The following is a 6,756-nucleotide window of genomic DNA, read 5'->3' as shown; positions in this document are numbered from 1 at the left end:
AAGGAATTAGGGACTCCCAGTTCTGATGGTCTTATCATGTCAGAGAGGAGCATTTGTGCTTCTCTGCTATTATGTCACTAGCAGCAGACATAAGCAATAGTTTAGATGTTCAGTTCTCCGCCCGCCCCCTTGACACAACCACCCATCTTTTCCTACCTGTGTATAACTAATTAAAAGGATTAATAATGACATTTCCTTCACAACCTTTTGAATTTAATTATGCACTGGTACAAGCTGGCTCTATGCCTTTGCAGCAGTCTCTTATATTCAAGAGCCTAAGCAGGCTGCCTATCTTTTCTCACTGAAGATTTGGTGAAGCCAGTAGCAGAGGATCATTATGTGTGCCTTATCTATACCATGTCAGGATGGATTTATCTTTTTCTTCATTGCCTTTTCTGAACTGACACTAATTTTTCTTATTCCAATGGAATGAAGAGAGCACCCAAAAGGTAGACCCCTCAGCATTATGTTTCTCAGCTTGTTGCTGAGCCTTGTGATCATGCCAGAAAAGTTGTTAATTCTGATTTTTTTATTGTTTCATTTCTTTGAAACAAAATAGTTTCCTGTGGGGAATGCCAGGAATTTGACCCAGAGTTTTCACCCAGTATGTGCAAGATCACTTACCTAAGGGTTTCAGAGTAGCAGCTGTGTTAGTCTGTATCCGTAAAAAGAAAAGGAGTACTTGTGGCACCTTAGAGACGAACAAATTTGTTAGAGCATAAGCTTTCATGAGTAGCTCACTAAAGCTTATGCTCTAATAAATTTATTCGTCTCTAAGGTGCCACAAGTACTCCTTTTCTTTTTACCTAAGGGTGAATCAAAGAAACTAGAGTGGGAAAGGCCCATTACATCCACTCTCCTGGCAATGCAGGACTGTTGCCATTTTCCTTTGTTTTGTACTCCAGTTCTAAATGTTCCTAACAAGGAGGCTTGCATCGTTTCCCTTGGAAGAATATTCCAGTCAAACACTTTCAGGAAGTTCTTAGTTTCTTAATTTTATCTGACTGCTCCTAGTTGCACCTGTATGTACAACCGCAAAGAATTTTTCTTGTTCTTAGGTGTGTACCGTTCCAAATATTTGTAGATGTATCATGTTAATTAGCCCTTAGCTATCTATAAACTAATCTATACACATTTACCTCTTTCCACAAGTCAATCCCTCCAGAACACTGAATTTTTGTTGCTCTCTTTCATTTGCTTCTTTCTGGTTATATAGTCCAGGTAGTGCTGAATGTGAACCATAGAGAAGGATTGTCACCTGCCTGAAACCATACATGCTCTTCCAGAAAGGTGGCCCAGTTTCAATGAAAAGTTTGAGAGTCTGTCAGAAAACCTGGCTCATGTCTTGGGTCTCTTACAAAAGTTTTGCACCACACTGGCTTTCACTCACCCTTTGCACCTTATGCTCCCTTTTGCCTCTATTAACATCCTCTATGATTTCTTCCTCATCCTTTCATATGGCAGTTTTCCAACTGCAACAATTATTATTGGTTGCACTCATCTCCAAACCTCTCAAAAGTACTTGTATTTCTATTCCCACTTGAAAATTGTCCAGCAAAGTTATTCAAGAATAACATGTATCCAAGGCTATGGAAATAATTACCTTTGAATACCTCTGAGCATTTCAAAGCATTTTATAGACAAACTACATAACATTCCTGCGAGAAAATATCCTCACCATTCTATAGAAGAAGAAATCAAGGCACCAAATAATGACAGATCTCACAATGAATATGTAGCAGCAATAGAACCCAGATTGTCCTGGACTGGGAGAAGAAGGATTGTCCAGTGGCGAGACTGCTACCTTGGACTGTTGGGAAATATGGGCTCAATTCCAGTTCCACTAGTCAAGTTACTTATCTCCGTGCCTAAGATCCCCATCTGTGAAATAGGGTTGGGAATTATCTCTCTCAAAGAGGTGTTGTATAGTTTCATGGTCTATAAAACGCTTTGAAACCCAGACAGTATGCAGTACCTAACAATGTTTCCCTACCTCACAGGGGTGTTGAGAGGATAAATATGTTAGATTATGAGCAGAGATAGGGTCTACCTATTGAGGAAGGGGAAGAGCATCTTTGGATACAGACTGGCTAACCTAGTGAGGAGGCCTTTAAACTAAGTTCAATGGGGGCAGGAAACTAAAGTCCACAGGCAAGTAAAAACATAGAGATGTGGGGAAAGGGTTGGACTCTTGGGGGAGCATGGGCCATTATAGCAGGGATCAGCGAGGGAGACAAGAAAGAACATAGAGGGGAAATCAAATTAGTATCTTAGATGTCTGTATACTAATGCAAGAAGTATGGAGAACTAGAAATGCTAGTTAATAAACACAACTATGACATAGCTGGCGTCACAGAAACTTGTTGAGATAATGCACATGACTGGAATATTGGTACAGAAAGGTACAGCTTGCTCAGGAAGGACAGGCAGGGGAAAAAAGGGAGGAGGTGTTGCCTTGTATATTAAAAATGTATACACATGGGCTGAGGTTGAGATGGAAATAGGAGACAGACTTGTTGAAAGTCTCTGGGTAAGGGATAAATGGGGTAAAAAACAGGGATGATGCCATGGTAGGGGTCTACTACAGACCACCTAACCAGGAAAAAGCGGTGGATGAGGCTTTTTTGAAACAACAAAATCATCCAAAGCACAGGACTTGGTGGCAATGGGGGACTCCAACTACCCATACATCTGTTGGGAAAATAACAGCAGGACACAGATTATCCAACAGGTTCTTGCAGTGTATTGGAGAAATTTTTTTATTTCAGAAGGTGGAGAGAGCTACTAGGAGAGAGGCTGGTTTAGATTTGATTTTGACAAATAGGGAGGAACTGATTGAGAATTTAAAAGTGGAGGTCAGCTTGGATGAAAGTGATCATGAAATGATAGAGTTCATGATTCTAAGAAATGGTGGGAGGGAAAACAGCCCAGTAAATATAATGGATTTCAAGAAAACAGACTTTAGCAAACTCAGGGAGTTGGTAGGTCAGATCCCATGGGAAGCAAGGCTAAGGGGGAAAATGGTTCAAGAGAGTTGTCAGTTTTTACAGCAGACATTATTAAGGGCACAAAAGCAAACTATCCCACTCGTGTAGGAAAGACAGGAAGTATGGCAAGAGACCACACTATCTTAACCAGAAGATATTCAATTTTCTAAAACTCAAAAAAGAACCCTACAAAAAGTGCAAACTAGGTCAAATTACAAAGGATGAATATAAACTAATAACACAAGCATGTAGGGATAAAATTAGAAAGACCAAGGCACAAAATGAGATTAAACTAGCTAGAGACAAAAAGGGTAACAAGAAAACATTCTATAAATACGTTAGAAGCAAGAGGAAGACCACGGACAGGGTAAGCCCATTACTCAATGGTGGGGGGGGGGAACAATAACAGAAAATGTGGAAATGGCAGAAGTGCTAAATGACGTTTTTGTTTCAGTTTTCACCAAAAAGTTTAATAGTGATTGGACAGCTAACAGAGCAAACACTGGTGAAAATGAGGTAGGATCTGAGGCTAAAATAGGGAAAGAGCAAGTTAAAAATTACTTAGACAAGTTAGATGTCTTCAAGTCTCCAGGGCCTGATGAAATGCATCCGACAATACTCAGATTTGTTACTGAGGAGATATCTGAGCCATTAGCGATTATATTCAAAAAGTCATGGCAGATGGGAGAGATTCCAGAGGACTGGAAAAGGAAAATATAGTGCCCATCTATAAAAATAACAGACTAGTCAGCTTAATTTCAGCACCTGGAAAGATAACCAAGTAAATAATTAAGCAATCAGTTTGTAAACACCCAGACGATAATAAGGTGATAAGTAACAGCATGGCTTTGTCAAGAACAAATTGTGTCAAACCAACCTAATAGCTTTCTTTGACAGGATAAACAAAGCTTCTGGGTAGGGGGGAAGCAGTAGATGTGGTATATCTTGACTTTAATAAGGCTTTTGATACTGTCTTGCATGACCTTCTCATAAACCCTAGGAAATACAACCTAGATGGAGCTACTATAAGGTGGGGACATAACTGGTTGGAAAACCATTCCCAGAGAGTAGTTATCAGTGGTTCATAGTCAAGCTGGAAGGATATATCAAATGGGGGTCTTGCAGGGATCAGTCGTAGGTCCAGTTTTGTTCAATACCTTCATAAATGACTTAGATAATTGCATTGAGAGTACACTTATAAAGTTTGTGGATGATACCAAGCTGGGAGGGATTACAAGTGCTTTGGAGGATAAGATTAATTTTCAAAATGATCTGGACAAACTGGAGAAATGGTCTGAAGAAAATAGGATGAAATTCATTAAGGACAAATGCAAAGTACTCCACTTAGGAAGGAACAATCATTTGAACACAAAAAAAATGGGAAATGCCTGTCTAGGAAGGAGTACTGCAGAAAGGAATCTGGGGGTCACAGTGGATGACAAGCTAAATATGAGCCAACAGTGTAATACTGTTGCAAAAAAAGCAAACATCATTCTGGGATGTATTAGCAGGAGTATTGTAAGCCAGATATGAGAAGTAATTCTTCCACAGTACTCCATGCTGATATAGCCTCAACTGAAATACTGTGTCCAGTTCTGGGTGCCACATTTCAGAAAAGATGTGGACAAATTGGAGAAAGTCCAGAGGAGAGCAACAAAAATGATTACAGGTCTAGAAAACATGACCTATGAGAAAAGATTGAAAACACTGGGTTTGTTTATTCTGGAGAAGAGAAGACTGAGAGGGGACATGATAACAGTTTTCAAGTACATAAAGGTTGTTACAAGCAGGAGGGAGAAAAAATGTTCTTGTTAACCTCTGAGGACAGGACAAGAAGAAATGGGCTTAAATTGCAGCAAGGGCAGTTTAGGTTGGACATTAGGGAAAACTTCCTTTCAGGATGGTTAAAAACTGGAATAAATTGACTAAGGAGGTTATGGAATCTCCATCATTAGAGGCTTTTAAGAGCAGGTTAGACAGTCAGAGATGGTCTAGATCAGTGGTGGGCAACCTGCAGCCCGCAGGCCGCAAGCGGCCCATCAGGGTCATATGATTGCAGGCCGCGAGACATTTTGCTGACGTTGACTGTCCGCAGGCACGGCCCCCCGCAGCACCCAGTGGCCACAGTTACCATTCCCAGGCAATGGGAGCTGCGGGAAGTGGAATTTGACTAGCTGCCAATCCGACCCCCCTCCCGTTTCTCACCCCCTGATGGCCCCCCTGTGACTCCTGCCCCATCCAACCCCCCGTTCCATGCCCCCTGACGGCCCCCCCGGGACCCCTGCCCCATCCACCCCTCCCTGTCCCCTGACCGCCCCTGGACCCTTCATCCCTGACTGCCCCCACCGCCCCATCCAACCCCTCCTCTCCTTCCTGACTGCCCCCCTGGGACTCCTGCCCCATCCACCCCCATCCCACTGCTCCCTGTCCCCTGACCGCCCCCGGAACCCCCGCCCCTGACTGCCCCCTGTTGCCCCATCCAACCCCCCCTCTCCTTCCTAACTGCCCCCCCGGGACCCCTGCCCCATCCAACCACCCCTCCTCCCTGACCACCCCCGGGACCCCTGCCCCTGACTGCTCCCCGCCACCCTATCCAACCTTCCCCCTTCCTGACAACCCCCCGGGACCCCTGTCCCCATTCAACCCCCCTATTCCCTGTCGTCTCACCGCTCCGACCCCTATCCACACCCCTGCCCCCTGAGCACCATCCCAAACTCCCCTGCCCTCTATCCATCCCGCCCCCCCCGCTCCCTGCCCCCTTACCGCGCTGCCTGGAGCACCGGCGGCTGGTGGCGCTACAGCCGCGCCGCCCAGAGCACCAGGACAGGCAGCCCTGCCGCCCGGCTGGAGCCAGCCACACCACCGCGCAGCACAGAGCACTGGGTCAGGCCGCAGCTCTGCAGCTGTGCTGCCTGGCAAAAGCTCGCAGCCCCGACGCCCAGAGCATTGCGCTGATGGCGCAGTGAGCTGAGGCTGTGGGGGAGGGGGAACAGCAGGAGAGGGGCTGGGGGCTAGCCTCCCGGGCCAGGAGCTCAGGGGTCAGCCAGGAGGGTCCCACAGGCCGGATGTGGCCCATGGGCTGTAGTTTGCCCACCTCTGCACTAGAATCAACAAAAATACAGGCAATGGCCAAAGCTGGAAGACAGGAAGTGGTCCTGGGGAATTAGTAGTTGGATGGGAAAAAAGAGATATTCCTTTAAGGGCCCAGGATTAGGAGCCTTGTAGTGTAGGGTGGGCAGAGGTTCTCTCTCTCCCAACCACCTGGGACCAGCCCATTGAAGAAGGGCCTTCTCCCTCATAACAGGCAAGATGCCGGCAGGAGAAGGAAGCCAGAGCCAGAAGGCTGAGATCCAGCTAGGAAGGGCTAGAAGAGTTGACTTTGTGAAGAGCAGATCAGGACAGAGGAAGAGCTCAGCATGTGGTAGATGAGCCAGAGATGAATATAAACTTTTGTGTTGCTGTAATAGGCTGTATTTTAGAACTTTGAGGATTATTTTGAACTGTTTCAGTTATTTAAAAAACTCCAGGCAGGGGATGGTGTTAACCTCAAGAAAGACTGGGGAGCTCATAAGGGTCCCCTGAAGAGGAGAAACAGAGACAGAGGGGAAATAGACACTGTGGGGCCACTTCTGGCCATGAGGGGGTGCTCAGGAGGCAGCTGCCCTGACACAAGGATCGATTTAATGAACACAGTGTATTCCAAGGGGAACATTCCAAAGCATGGTACAGAGTTCTAGCTGTAAGGCTCTCACTGATTTAAACAGCAGAT

This window comes from Natator depressus, chromosome 1 (genome assembly GCF_965152275.1).
Source record: "Natator depressus isolate rNatDep1 chromosome 1, rNatDep2.hap1, whole genome shotgun sequence".
In the NCBI taxonomy this organism is placed as follows: Eukaryota; Metazoa; Chordata; order Testudines; family Cheloniidae; genus Natator; species Natator depressus.
Note: the sequence above shows the minus strand (reverse complement) of the source record.